At 38.0% G+C, this 15331-nt stretch overlaps 1 protein-coding gene across 1 annotated transcript in view; it reads right to left on the bottom strand.

Moving 5' to 3' along the window:
• The window catches only part of pcxb (pyruvate carboxylase b), a 284512-nt gene that overhangs the window by 199121 nt on the left and 70060 nt on the right, over positions 1 to 15331 (bottom strand). The window lies entirely within an intron of this gene.

Raw genomic sequence — 15331 nt, 5'->3', positions numbered from 1 at the left:
ACAGCTTCACGATAAGTCAGTACAATGCGAATTCGACTCAACTAATAAGTTCCTTTCCATTCCAACCTCTGGCTCATTCAGATGAAACCAGTACATCTCTGGTATTTCATAGTGACAACTATAAACGCCATGACAAAAATCATTTTAAATAACTGTTGCATTGTAGCAATGCAACAGCTATCCAAAAAACCTGATCTATGAAAAAGGAAAAAATAAATAAATATAAAATCACTGTCATTCTGTCACCACCGTTCTAACATACACATTCACACATATCTACATGCATTTCATATCTACATAAGCTCCCACACACAAAAATAAAAATATATTATGCAAATGTTTATTCAGTAATTATTATTAGAAGGAATTTAAATCTGAGAGGGACAGAGAGAATTTATTTTCTTACATTTCCATGTGTTGTATCCCTTAAATTCTGCCTCATCTGAACGCATTTATTTAAATGTAAAGCTCAAATGACACTTACTGAGTTGAGCTTCAGGACCTTGCACGGTATAATGCATAGCCAAAATGTATTAAAGTATTTTTTCTTTGTTGTTTTCTGGACACATATTAAATGAAGCAGTAAACGGACACAGTAGGTGGGGATGATGGCTGTGTCCCTGCACCCCACCCTGTGCCAAACATAAACACACTCAGATAACTGGGAAGCCTCTCTGCCTTGTAGTGTGAATGAGACACAGAAGGCACACACATTAACAAGCAAGCCTAGATTTTGGACACCGTCTTGGCTTCCATCTCGTTAATGTCTCAATTAGCTGGTATCCGCATTCTGGCCAAACAGAAGGACAATTATGCATCAGCCTGGTGTGAAATGTGTTGGTGGAAGAAGCAGATCCACTCTTGATACCTTGGATTGGCGCTAATGTCATGTTTTTAATACTGTTTCATGAATATGTTGGTATTTTTGAAATTAGACAGCTACGCTTGTGTCCTTAAATTATAAAATGATGAGACAATATGAGTCACTTTATCACTGATGATGATGAATCTGTTTCCCAGTACTTTGTTTAAATAGGACACCAATTTGTTACCAGACTCAGAATAGTAACTAGTCTTCATGGGCTCCAGCTTCTCAGGACTACAGCCCTTTAAAAGACACTGCATATGAAAAGAAATGTTTTTCCTGTCCCACTATGTTGTGTGAAATGTTTAAGACTTAAATATTTCAGATTAAAGTAACTGCTTGTAGGTTTCAGCTCAAATAATCTATCATTTTCATTCCCTCGTTTACTCATCCACTCCTGCAAATTCAGGCTGAAACAAACGCAATGATAAAGAATACCAAATCACTTCTCTATTTGCATATTCATGAAAAGTGATGCTACAGAAAAACAGCGATTAAAAGACAAGTATCCAAATTGAAAAACACTAACATATAACATGACATATTAGTGTGTTCTAGTGGCTGCCTATTCACAGAGCTGGAAGTCCTTTCATATTATGCAGATAAACATATTTTAGCAACAAACGAGATAACTGAACATTTTCTGAGTCAAGAGTCAAATATTTGGTGTCTATGCACAGGCTGTTTTTATATAAACCAAGTTTGCCCTAGTTTTTTTTTTTGTATGTTTTTGACTGTTTTCCTCACATAATTCTTCCACTTTAAAAACATAAGGAAACACTGATTGAATGAGGACCCTCGAGGGTTTATGAAATTTATTGTATACTAATTTCACTCAAACAAATTAAAGAGCCTGCAGCAACATTTGTCCCCAAGTGCAGCCAGTTATAGAATAAAAGCCTCTTGTACCATTAGCAAGTTCCACAGTAAGGCCCAACTACACAGAACCACGGTAAAGGCGATATGCCTTCAGCAAATTAAATAAGTGAATGGACGGCCTTGTGTGATGACAATAAATACAAACTCTGGCTGTGTTGGAGAGCACAGAGGATTAACCAGTGGCAGTGAGGAGGATTGACCTGAAACATCTGTACTGAGGCAGAGTATAATATATACAAATACAAAAAAATAGCATAAATATCATGAGTGGGGATGAGAATTTGATAAGACAAAATGACTGGGAATAATGTAGTTAGCTGAACAGTGTGATCTGATAAAGTTCTTAATTGAATAATGGCCATGTGTCAATATTGGCTTAGTTTATCGTTCCACACTTCCACATACATTACCATGTGAATAACCAATTAGTCTGGAAACTGAGGTGCAAATTCAAAGGAGTCATTATATAAAATAATGAATACAAAAGGTTTGGAACTCGTCTGTATTCACTGCCTCCAAAACACTGATACATTAACTTCAAATGTTTTTCCAAAAGTAGTAAACCATTAAAAGCTTTCTTTATCTACCACTTTCATTTATGTGCTTTGGCAACACAGATACATTTACATGTCATATCAAAAAAGTAAGTTGAAATTGAAAAATTGATTGTGTCTGCTCAACCTTTTATGATATAAGCAGTTATCAAAGAAATCTATAAAAGCCAAAAATAAAAGGCTTATTATAAGCATCTTGCTGAAACAGGATATAGGGGTTAGAATAAAACTAAAAGGAATAAATCATAAATGAAACAGAGAGAAGCATTTTTGTCTAGAGAGGTAAACTAGGACATTTTATTGTTTGGAGTTCTTATTCATGCATACTCATAAAAATGATAACCATGGGGACAACTTGGTGATGTAAAGGTAAAGACAAACATACAGAAAACTATTTTGGCTCTAGCATCTGATATAATAAAGTGTATATAATATATTATAGCCTGTAAAATGGTTCCAATAAGGTTATTTTAAGGGTATTTTTCATTTTGTTTGTAATTCAAAGATCTATAAATGTTCCCTGTGTACAAAAACTGTGATAAATATAATTCCACACTATCAAATGGATTATGAGACAGGGACACAGAGAAACAGAATAATACTCATTATTGAAGTACCACACATTCCTGACGCATTGCAAAGTTTTCTACTGTAAATGGAGTTTTAATTTAATCAACTTCTGTATTTATCCATGCCTAAAACCTCATTTTAACTAAAGTTGTTCCACTTGCTTATTCACGAATCCAATCTGAAAGTTGTTGACCCCCACTTGCTCCAACTCACTGCATATTGTGCATGTACCCTGTCATGTAAGTACCCATCAAGCACCGAGCACACAGCAGACTACGCGTGGCAGTTTAATTATATTTTTGCCTAGAGCCCCATGACCGAGAAGTACTCCTGAGCCACAACACAATCTGACCCAAGGTTTGCTCTGTGTCAATTAGTTGGTGGAAATTTGATTAAATAGGAATTTATTTAGGAATAAGCAGTGTGTAAGCATAATATAAACTTTAATAATAAGGTCTTAAAACTAGATTTAGACTCAGAGCCCCTCTACAGTGCTGAGCCTCAACATTATATTAGGTAAGAGTGCAGGACCTGCCTTAAGGCCCTTGTCATTACAGCTGATGTTGGGGTTTAGCAGTGCACACTTAGCAAATTAGTAAATGATCACATTACAGCAAACCAAATGGAAAATCATGCCTCCTTTTTCTGCTATACTGGGAGCCCCAGGAAGTCATGAAAATACACTCTGTGGCAAATCTTAGCTTTGTTTCTGAATGTTTAACAAGTTACTTTCCCTTACTTAAATAATATTTATGCATTTACATCATCTATATCTGTGTATCCATCCCAACCATCACTTTGCATTTTCGTAAAAAAAACAAAAAACAAATGTCAAACTAAATATTGTATCTATCCTTTGCCTTCACCATTTTCAATGTGTCCTAGTAGGGCATCGCTTCGAGGTTCTGATGTGTGAAAGGTGTGAACTTATTCTTTATTTCTGACAATGCTGAAGAATATATAAATCTTTAAGATTCCAGGGCCAATATTGCATGTCTATCTTCCTGCCTGGCATCTCTGACTGCTTGCCAGTTGTGCCTTTGCCTTGCTTACAGCTTCTGAATAGCTGCCAGGTTTATATTTGATCTCTGGCAATCTAAAGGAAAAATGGGAATCCCCACAAGTGTCATAGAAGATATGTCTCCTCACAGAATCTGTTCTTCCTCACAGCCAAGAACATTATTTTGCATTTGGCCGTCCTGTCTGGGCAACACCTCACTTGAGGTTCTGGTATGCTTGTAAATATCTTACATTTGCTCTCTGATGAAATCACAGATCACCAACAAGCTAAGGTATACATGTTTTACATTGCAGAATCAAATGGAGGCCCAAATTATTTATAGTCCTGCACTGGCCACATTCCTGTAAGTTCTATTTTAGTTACATTTTATAGATGCACCTGAGAGGTAGTTTTTGGGATAAGCAGTGAAAAATCTTCCCTGTCTGACAGACATAAATATACTGTATCACCATGGAGACTGCAGAAACTGAAAACATACAGTGAAGAGCATAAAGTAGATGCATATCCCTCTGCACCCTACCCTATACTTCTTGTTATATGGCTAAACACACTTTTTCTAGTGGCACTTCATAAGATGAATGTTTAAATGTCATCCTTAAGTTGGCCTTATATTTTAGAGACAGGCTGTGGTGAAATAAAATCACATTGTACACTTCTGCAGTAAACCCCACTTTAAGGATACCACATCAGCTCTCATGGTGTTGGCAGAAGACTAAACTCCAATAGAACTGAGCATGTCTCCCACCAAGTAGCTTCAAAGATGATGAATACCCTTTCATCTAAAGTCCAGGTCAATGTCATGAACATACTGTTTATCCTCTGATGCAAATGTTTTATCTGAGCTAAAGATAAATCTTAACATACTCAAACTTGACAGAGCATTTGGTTGCAGGATAACAACACTAACTGGCTCAATCATAACATATTATTATTATTAAACATGGCATGTTAGATAGTGTTAAATATTACCATCAAAGACAATGAAGCCTGTACTATTTTTAAAGACACTCAGAACTATAAATGTGAGTGAGGCTTGGCTATGTTATATCATATTATAAACCATAAAACCTACACATGTATAGATGGAATATAGGGATTGTGGTTGATTTAGTATCATCTGTGTTGGTGTCCTGTGGCTTTTTAAAGGAAGATGTGCCAATCGTCTGTCGATGCCACACTTCAGGCCACAGTTTTATGACACATTTGTTTTTTGCTAGTATCATGGAGATTATAATGTCACTCATTACAGTTTTCTTTATCTTCCGCATACTTCACAAACAGAAAAAGAACATAGCATTGTTTTAAGTATATTTACAGTTTCGTACCTGGAGAATTAACAAACTGGAAAGTCTTTCATGATACTATGGCATCTAGCAACCATGAGCTGTCATGTCATTAGCTGCCATTAGCATACAGTTTTAACATTATTGTTTGTTTTGTTTTTTACATGGTTTACTGCATATTTAATTTTATTCTGATGTTTGACAACGTACAAAGGTTTATAAAAACACACAATGAAAGAAAAAAAAAAGGAAGTTATCAAATCTTATGGCACCTTTGGCACATCCTTAAAGGAGCTATTTGTAAGTACTGCTACATATCCAATTAGAATTGGTTTACTTACCAGTTTATTATTAAATTATTAATTAAATTTATCAAATTTAACTAGCCAAGAGCTGTCACTTTAACACTGGCAGTGTTTTCCACCGCCAGTGTTAAAATGGTAATCTCTAAGATTTTCATTTCAATAAATGCATGTTAAGTTACTATCTATCGCTGAATAAGGTAACACAATGGTGATTGAGCCTATGGTCTACTTATGTTAGTATTGCAATATTTATTTATTTGCATTATTACAAACTGGGTGTCTGTGGTGACTTTGCCAAAAAAATGCTGTATGAAGTTGCTGTTAATCCGAACCCAACATTTCCTACTGCTGTAGCTTCACATTAAAAGCAAACACAAGTTGACTTTTATTATGAAGTCACAGGAAATGCAACACATTTGTCAATGAGCTTAGCACTTGTTCATTAAGACAAGCTTCTACAAAATAACATTTTGACAGTGGATCATTTTGAAATATTGCAGGGAGTAATGGAACAAGAAGGAGCAGCCACAGTGAGCTGTTGGATGAAAGAGCTGCCTCCAATGTCATGCTGTGTGCAGCATCAAATCAGATCACAGTTGATCACAAAATGATGGAAAAGGGCAAATTATTGCTGGACTTCTTTACAACTATAACTATAATTTGTTTTGCTGCCCCCAGAATTATTAGCACCAGTAACTACAGGTGTCGCCAAATCAACCAGGACTGAAATCTTCTAGACTGCCAGTTGAACATTTGCTTTGCTCATATTTCTATCGCTTCTTTTCTTCTACTGAAGCTTGCCTGCTAACCAGCTTTTTATTATTTTTATTTTTTTAAGCTTGTGCAAACTTCACCAGCAATAACACCTGAACCAAAATGTTTGAATCCTGGCACTAAAATTACAAGGGAAAAAAAAAAAAAAAAAATTCCCCAACCTATTGATCAAAAGAGGCAGTACGCTTCCATATAAGTTAAGGGTGGATATGCATTTCAAAGCAAAAATTTAAATTCCCCTTTAAAGGAGGATCATCATAGAATTACTGCAGGTCATCTCCAGAGTCAAGAGTGCAATGAAGGTTTCATTAATATGTAATTCTATTAAAATGAATTATCTTGTCCGCCCTGACTTATGCAGGAGGTTAGATTGCAAGGGTCGAGGAGATCAGAGCAGAGGATGTATAATGTGCTGACCTGTTACAGAGGGGTGAGCACCTGCGGGTGCGCACACACACACACACACACACACACACACACACACACACACACACACACACACACACACACACAAATGCTTTTTTCCATTAACTCTCAAATATGTTCATAAAAATGTATATGCATACACAAATACCTAAGAAAGCACTCATGATGATGCCCACTTACACAGACGTGCTCCCACAGATATGCACGACCTACCCTCCCTGGACACTTATTATCACAGTACATGGAAAGTACATTAGCCTAGTACTCAATAGAACCTGAGGATATAAATACATATTATCTGAAGGTCCAGCATGCACATACATTCACATTCAGCAGCAAGCACACAAACGCCGTCTCAATCTGTCAAATTTGCGTACACACACACACATCTAGACCATGAAGGCTGAGTAGTAATTGCATATCATTTTCAGTCGTTTCACTCAGAGGTCGTTAGCAAGGGAGAAGGGGGTGGCTGTGTGCCCAGAACTAAAAGGGGGAGAGAGGGAGAGAAAGATAGAAGAAGCAGTGAGGAGAGGAAGGCGGCTTGTTGTGGTCATAAGTGATGAGGAGATAGACAAAGAAATATGACAAACAGGCAGGGAGGTAAAGATAATATTCTACTCCATCTTGACATCCACAATGATGGAGGAGATTGAGAGATAAATAAAAAAAGAGACAAGATGACAGCTATACATCTCCGATTCAAGGCAAGTGAGCGAGAAATGAAGTGAGGGGAAGCAGAGGGAGTGTGGTGCATGAAGAGGATAAAATGCTGGATGCCAAAACTGAAAAGAGCGGGTGGGAAAAGTGGGAGTGTGAAGGATATTGGATTTGGCCTCTCTCAAAAGGACAGGAGGAACGAAGTCAAAGAGGCAATGGGAGGAAGCGAAGGTGGAAGGCAAAGGGAGAGGTGTTGGGATGAGAGTGGGAAGGAGGAATGGAGGGATAAGACAGATAAATGGGAGTGTGGGATGAGAGGGATATGAGGGGGATGACCATGTCAAATTGAAGAGGGAGCATGGGAAAAGGAATGACTCAGGGTAAGGGTGGAAGATGGTAAATTAGGGAAGCAGATAATAAGAACGGAAAGAAAGGAGATTAGTGGGAGTACAGAAAGCAGGTTACTCTTTAAGAAAGGATTTCTTCTTGTAAGGGGGAAAAGGAACTTAAAGTTATAGTTCAATATTTTGGGAAATAAGTTTAATGTTTTTGTTTTTTTGCTGAGTTAAATGAGAAGATCTATATCACTCACATGTCTGTACTGCACCACTGACAGGGGCTGTTATCTTGTAGAATAAAGACCTCGATCAGGAAGAAACAGCTAGCTTAACTCTGTATATTGTACAATATACATTAGGGAGCTTTAGATGTCCTAGTAGGTGGATTTTGTCACCTATGTTACCTTTGGACATGCTACACTAAGATAACTATTTTATGGCTCATATTTAATGGACAGATACGAGAGTGGCAACAATCTTGTCAGCCAAGGCCAGGAACACACTGAATGCGTTGTGTGTGCATCGCGTCTGTGGAAAATCTTGGTTTTAGTTTCGGTGCTCATGTTAACGTGTTAGCCAGACACACTGGCTGCATGACATGATCTAGAGATTCAGCATATCGTCTATTTTTCACACTCAACATGGGCGTAGACAGAGAAAAGACCTGCTGATGTCATAATGCCATCATACTAGCAACACTACACAAAACTAACACCTTCCCCTATAGTTGTCTATGTCAAGGCTGAATCTGAATATGACACAGATATGAAAAAATCTGAATATATTTTTTAACCATTTTAGCAGCTGCATGTGGAGACAGTTGCACTTCAGTGACATTTACCATCAAAAATGAATAAATTGATTCAAAATGACAAGAACTCCACACTGGAGGAGCTTGCAAACTATGTAGAGAGAGCTGGCAGCAGAAATGCAGCAGAGACGCAGCCGGTATGAATACACACGCGTGGTATGTGTATGTGTTCACGCAACGCAGGAAGTGTGTTCCCCGTGAAACTCTCACTATTTCTGTGACTTTAACGGGGAAGTTGAAAGAAGGTGAAGAGAGGAAAGAGGGGAATGGAGGGATGGAAAAGTTGAAGAATGGGGGAGGAAAGAAGACAGGAGGGTGGGTGGATTGAAGAAGGAAGTGACAGGCAGACGGAGATGGCACTGCAGGAAAAGATGGAAAGTGTGAGTAAGTGTGGAAGAGAAGAACACTAAGGACCAGAAATGTAAACAGACACAAATCCTGCTTTACTCTGTTTTTTTTTTTACTATTTATTTATCCTTTCTTATGGATTTTACCTCTTTCCTCCCATTGCTTCTCCTTCCTATTCTCTCTTCTCCTGTATCCTCTCCTTTCTTCTGTTCACTTTTTCCTTCTGCATCTCCCTTCATCCTTTTATCTTCTATTGTCTCCAGCTCTCCCTCCCCACATCCCAAATGTGGCCTTGAAATGCAAAACATTTACTCCTTTTGAAGTGAACACTCGATTTCATAACTTCATTAGTGAACCGAGTCCGTACTGTATCAGGGTGTGTGTGTGTGTGTGTGTGTGTGTGTGTGTGTGTTTGTGTGTGTGTTTTTGTGTGTTTTCGTCAATGTTTGGGTTCGTTCATGTTCACACAAACCGTGTCTCCGGTAAATACATTTTTCACAATGGCTCTGGGGCAAGTGGTAAAGAGCAAAGCAGAAATGTATTTCTCATTTCGGTAAAACTAATGCAGACTCTTGTCTACCAAATGTGTACACACCTACCACACACACACACAATCTTGTCTAAATAAATAACAGGAAATACAGCCAATGTGCTACCAAGTTCAGGCCTGCAGGAATGGAAATGTAGAAAAACATGGGATAAGAGAGAAAGTGGTAGCAATGGATGGCAAGGGAATAGGAGGGATGGATAAACACAAACAAAGACAACAGAAAGAATATGACCTGGAAGAAAAGGTGTTCCATAAAGAGAAAGAAAAGGAAAGAGAGATGGTAGGATTGGTTAAATGGAGTGAGAGAGAATATGAAAGAAAAACAAACAAAGATAAAACAAAAGACAGGGAGAGAGAAGCAGAGGACAATGAGGAGGAAGGCATCGAGCCCCCCATCTTGTTTTGTGTGAATTTCATTAGACAGTTTTAGACAGCAAACAGAGGGAAAAGAAGAGGGCGCCCAGCAATGGGAGGTGAGAAACAGAGAGACAGACGGGAGGAATGAGTTCTTTGCATGGGAGAGGGGAGGAAATAAGAAATTTGAATCATTGTGGCATGAGGATGGCATTTTGACATCAATTTAGGTGGGAGCCAAAAAACTATGTTGCCTGTTCGATACGCAAATACAAACCGAATATGGAGGGAGAGGGGGAGAAAGGGATGGACAGAGGGAAAAAAAATATTTATCAGTTTATCAATATGGGGAGAGGAAAAAAATTTGGATGAGTAGGAGAAAGGATAGATATACGGAGAGAGGAAAGATGAGAGAATAGGTTGGACTCAAAAAGGAGTAATTGTTTTACCCAAATAAGCAAGAAAATGGGCAAAATTAAAAATATATGTAAAGAATAGCTTCAGGTAAACAGAGATTAAAAAAAAAAGAGAGATACAAGTGAAAGACATAAGTCGAAGAGGGCAAGCAAGGAGATATGTGGAAGGGGGGAGTGTGGGGGGAAAATATGTACCGACTTACACAAAACCCCAGATGACACCCACACACAAAAATCCGATCCTATCTGATTATATTTCCTCTCCTTTTCAAATCGCTTTCTCCCCTATTTTCTCAGGCCTCACTATCAGCCTATTAATTAATTCCTGCTTTCCTTGTTATAAAGCAGATGGAAGAGTGGGGAGAGGAATACAAAATAACTCCTGCGTCCAGAAGGCAGCAAGGAACAAGATGAGAAAGGCCGAAAGGAGAGAGACAGTGCATGCAGATAAGAGGAGGAGGAGAGAGACACAAGGGGAGAGAGAAAAGGGAGAAATTAAATACAGAGATGAGCAGAGACAGAGGGAAACAACAAATAAACAGTACAAACACATACAGCATTTCCATCGACACTGGTGTCTGTGCACAATGAAAACATTGCATAAAAATCCATTATGTGATATAAAACTATACATACTGCAGTCTGCCAATTAAATGCAAATAATCATCTAATTGGCTTCCTCTATTTATAGTAATTTAATGTCATTAAAGCATCAAAACCATTTCTTTGGCATAAAGATGCTACAAATACAATTTCAACATAAACAAGGCATTGTCAGATCAGCTGTGATGCAGATAATTATCACAGTGCTAAGAGCTTTGGCAACCTCCACCGTCTTTCACACAGAATTTCAAAGACATTGACGTTGATAGAGCAAAGGTTTAGGGGAAATGTGGTCTTAATTTTGTTTTGAGATACATAACCAGATAATGTAGTGCCAGTTTGAAATACAGATGCCAATCATTTCAAACACATCATGCAAGGCTACAACAAACAATCATGTAACTAAATCAATAAGAGGCAACCAACAGTCTATAGATTTTCATTCCAATCCAAGACCCAGCTTCTGATTAGTCCTTCAACAAGTAGACCTCATGAGTGAAATTACCTGCTGAGGTGATCAGCTGGAACAAACACTTGCAGGCTGTTGACTCTATGGCACATTGTTGGCCTTTGCTCAATTAATCTATTATTGAATTGTTGATGAGTTTGTTTGTTTTTTCGTTGAACTACTAAATGATTAATCTACAGATTGTTTCAGTGTTAGTATCACACTTGATTTGGTAACCATGTGTTAATATTATCATCAACACACTTCAAATTAGAATACGGGGAAAAAACTGTAGGTAAATAAACACTGAAAAACCTTGGTAAGGACTTGCTGTTGTTATGCTCAACAGGTTGAAACTTCTTAAGCATGTTGAGCCTTACAACTGTATCACTGCCCTGATTTACACTTTTCATTTTATTTGCATCTGGATAAAATACAAATGAGATTAATACAATATAATTTACACAAATGCTGACACATTGCAAAAGACTGACTGAAACGCAATGAATTAAAAAGATTATTTTATTAACACACGCCATGCATGCAGGGTTTTCAAGGTGCAGCACCTGAGCCGAATGAACCGGAAAAAAACTCTGCCGCGTTTTCGTGTCGGGCTGCAGCCTCTCTCACACACACACACACACACACACACACACACACACACACACACACACACACACACACACACACACACACAGTCGTACAGGGTGTAATTTCCAAAGAAACCACCCTTTGACCTTGAGAAGGTCATGCGTGGAGAGCCTTCAACGTGAGCAGCCACAGAGGTGGCAGTGGAGCAATTAGCATTCTTCATCACACCACCTGCTCAACAAGAACGAAGAAAAGCTACAATTTCAACATTTCTATCCACTGCGGCTTGTGCTAACCGAGCGCAGCCGCGCTAACGTTAACCTAATAGTGAACTGTTATAAACAAGATAAAAAGGAAAACTGTCTGTGTGTAGACTGCAGCTTCATTTGCCACAAACTTTTGTAAACTTATAGCTACAGTCTGACTTGAGTTAATTGCAGCAGAGGGAGGAGGACGGAGGAGATGACCAATAGTGACCTTTGTTTGTGTTCTTCATTCAGCTTCGCTCAGAAAAACTGTATATGCACACTTCAATATTTGTTTATTCATTGCAAGTAATATCATCATCGCAAAATTGAACAGTGTCATCGCATATCGCAAATTTTTCTCGGGCTGCCTGCAAATAATGATCAGTCCTACTCCAGGCCAGATGGTGGTAGGGATGCACCTGAAGCTGTCTACTAACTTCCAAAAACAGCAGAAATAAAAATAACTCATGCAATTAAGCACTTTAGTTACAATAATAATGGTTAAGCTAACTAACAGCTAACTAACACCAAAGTTTTAATGTCTTAACCTTTGTGACCTTTAAAGGTTCAACCATCTTGACAGCATATGAGCAGCAAATCCCATGGGATTCACTCTTCATTTATATTTGACTTGTCTCTCTTAACTTTGCAGTACACTATGTTTTAAGGTCTGTGGGAGTGAGAACGCTCCCATATGAAGTCTAGACTGATGTATAAAATTGATGTGCTGGGGTATGTTTGAAGACATCATGCTGGTTAATTAAACTTGGATATTGACATGATTTCTGTCTCCACAGCGCTATACTGACTCAGTTGTGTTGTTGTTCATGATTGAGAACCTGGTTTAAAATATAACCTGGCCACAAACCCCTGTATTCTTTATGATAAACCCTCAAATTAGAAAGCTACATCATCACATACCTTTTGTCATACATACCTGGGGAGGTGGTGTACAGTAAGAATGAAAACCTGACCTCAGTCTACAGTGAGAGCAAACATGGCATTGCGTTTGTCAAACGCGATCCTCCTATCACAGGTCTTGCTTTGAATTGGGCCAAAAACTCAGCCAGAAGGCTGAACAGCAACCTAAGAGGTTCCAGAAGCACCCAGGAACCCTGAACAACTACTCATACACCTACACAACACTCAAACGTGTATTTATACTGTGTACTTCACTCTTATCTGTGTATTCCAGGTACTTTGCTAAGAGCAAAAATCCACCATACAACAGCATTCATATGTTATTCTTGTGACCTTGCAAAGCATTATCTACTACTGATGTGAATACTTGAAAAAAGAAAAAAAAAAATCATGCTGTCCTTGTAGCACATATTTTTCTCTTCTAACACTTTAGGGACTGATAGAGTTTTTTCAACACATAATTCATTACTACTGCTTAACTGCTTCCAACTATAATTAGTTATTTAATCAACTGCAATGTTCAAACTTAGAAACATAACCTGATATGTGTAACGGAAGGAATCCTCTGGCTCTAAAAACCAAGATAAGCAGTTTACTACTCAAATTTAGGGATTCATTTGAATTCTGTGAACACTGATGATTAAAAGTTACTTTTAAATGGGGAAAATATTATATAAGCAACATTGAGCTTGGAAAAATCATAAAATGTTTTGAGTTGCTGCTAATTTATGTATCCTGTAAACGCTTGGATATAAACTGCTGCCATCATGAAGAATTAAATTTAAAAATAACCAATTATTCACTGGCCCTTAAAAATCAGCTACACTTCAGATTTCTCATTTAGAAAGGATGACATCAATGTGGAGCACAAGTCTGCAAGAAGGTTCATACACAGCAACTCAACAAAACATGCAAATGCACACCAGAAGACTAAAGCAAAAACCAAAAAATGCAAAAGCCCATATAGGCCTGGTAAAATGCAATCCAAGTTCTCTTGCTTGGAAAATTGCACAGTGAAAGTCACAAATAGAGAGAGAGAGAAAGTGAGACAGATAAATAAGCCCCCACAAAAGCACACCCACATATGTATATATACACACACAATCTTGGATATATGCATTAACACTTTAAATACACATGTATCAAAAAACCCATCCGCTACCACACTGCACATTTCGCATACCCACAGAAAGATATCCAAAAGCAGCACACATATAACACATGCAAACATAAAACATGACAATACACATAGAAATACATACAGAGCTACATACACAGATAATAACACAAGCCTATGAGTCAGAGAATAGCCCAGATAACATGATAAGTGTAAAATATGAGCTTTGGCAGAATAAAATGGAGGCAACAGTGTGGAGGGAGTACAGCTGGGAGAAAAACTAATTGTATGCAATAAATGCAACATGAAAGAGAAGAATGAGGGGAGCAGCGAAGAGCGAGGAAGGAATACTGAAGGAAGGGAGGAGGGAAAGAAAACAGAAATAGCAAACAGGCAAAGAGATAACTCAATTCAGCCATGGTAGAGATAGCTTGCTCAGTTTATGCACATAGTATTTGTATGACATGGGGGGCGACAAAATAAAGATGAAAGAATATGATTGGCACAAAGTGAGAATTAGGGTGTGATGCTGGCTTGACATAGAAACTCCATTTCAATCTATTTTTTAGTAAAAAATTACAGTTCCTCCCTAACAAAACATTAGTCAATAAGAGTTGGTCGCTGGGAAATAAAAAAAAAACAAAAAACAGACATAGGTTACATGGCTGGTCCTTGTGGTTATTAGATAGTAATTTCATATGTCGGGTGGTAAATTCAAGGTGTGGGAGCAATTTGAGAAGGTAAAGAACGACCCAGAGAAGGTGACATGCAAGCTCTGCATCATTATCTTTTACGCTTATCCCAGTGTTCACAGGGACTAGGGAAGCTAAATTACATCACTTACTGCATAACCGCTTTTTTTGGTGTCCAATAATGCACGGTTCGCTTCGTGCATGTGCTTGTAAAATTTACAGTTTTATGCTCATTACATAACTCAGCCAAGGCGGTTATGTTTTCACCCATGTTTGTTTGTTTGTCAGCAGAATTAGGCAAAAAAAGCTGAACCAATTTTCACCAAACTCGGAGGGATAGGTGGATCATGATGTAAAAAATAAAAATAAAATAAAAAATCATATTCATGTTGTTGAGATCTATGAGTTTGTACAGCTTGGTGCAGATGGTAAATGATAAATGGACTATAGTGCTTTTCTAGTCTTACTGACCACTCAAAGTGCTTTACAATATTTGCCACATTCACCCATTCACTCACATTCATACATCACACTCATATGCACAGTCATACACTGAT

Source organism: Seriola lalandi, unplaced genomic scaffold (genome assembly GCF_002814215.2).
Source record: "Seriola lalandi dorsalis isolate HSWRI2012SDOR001 ecotype SW California unplaced genomic scaffold, Sedor1 jcf7180002054216, whole genome shotgun sequence".
NCBI lineage: Eukaryota > Metazoa > Chordata > Actinopteri > Carangiformes > Carangidae > Seriola > Seriola lalandi.
Note: the sequence above shows the minus strand (reverse complement) of the source record. Positions and strands in the feature narration are given on the sequence as shown.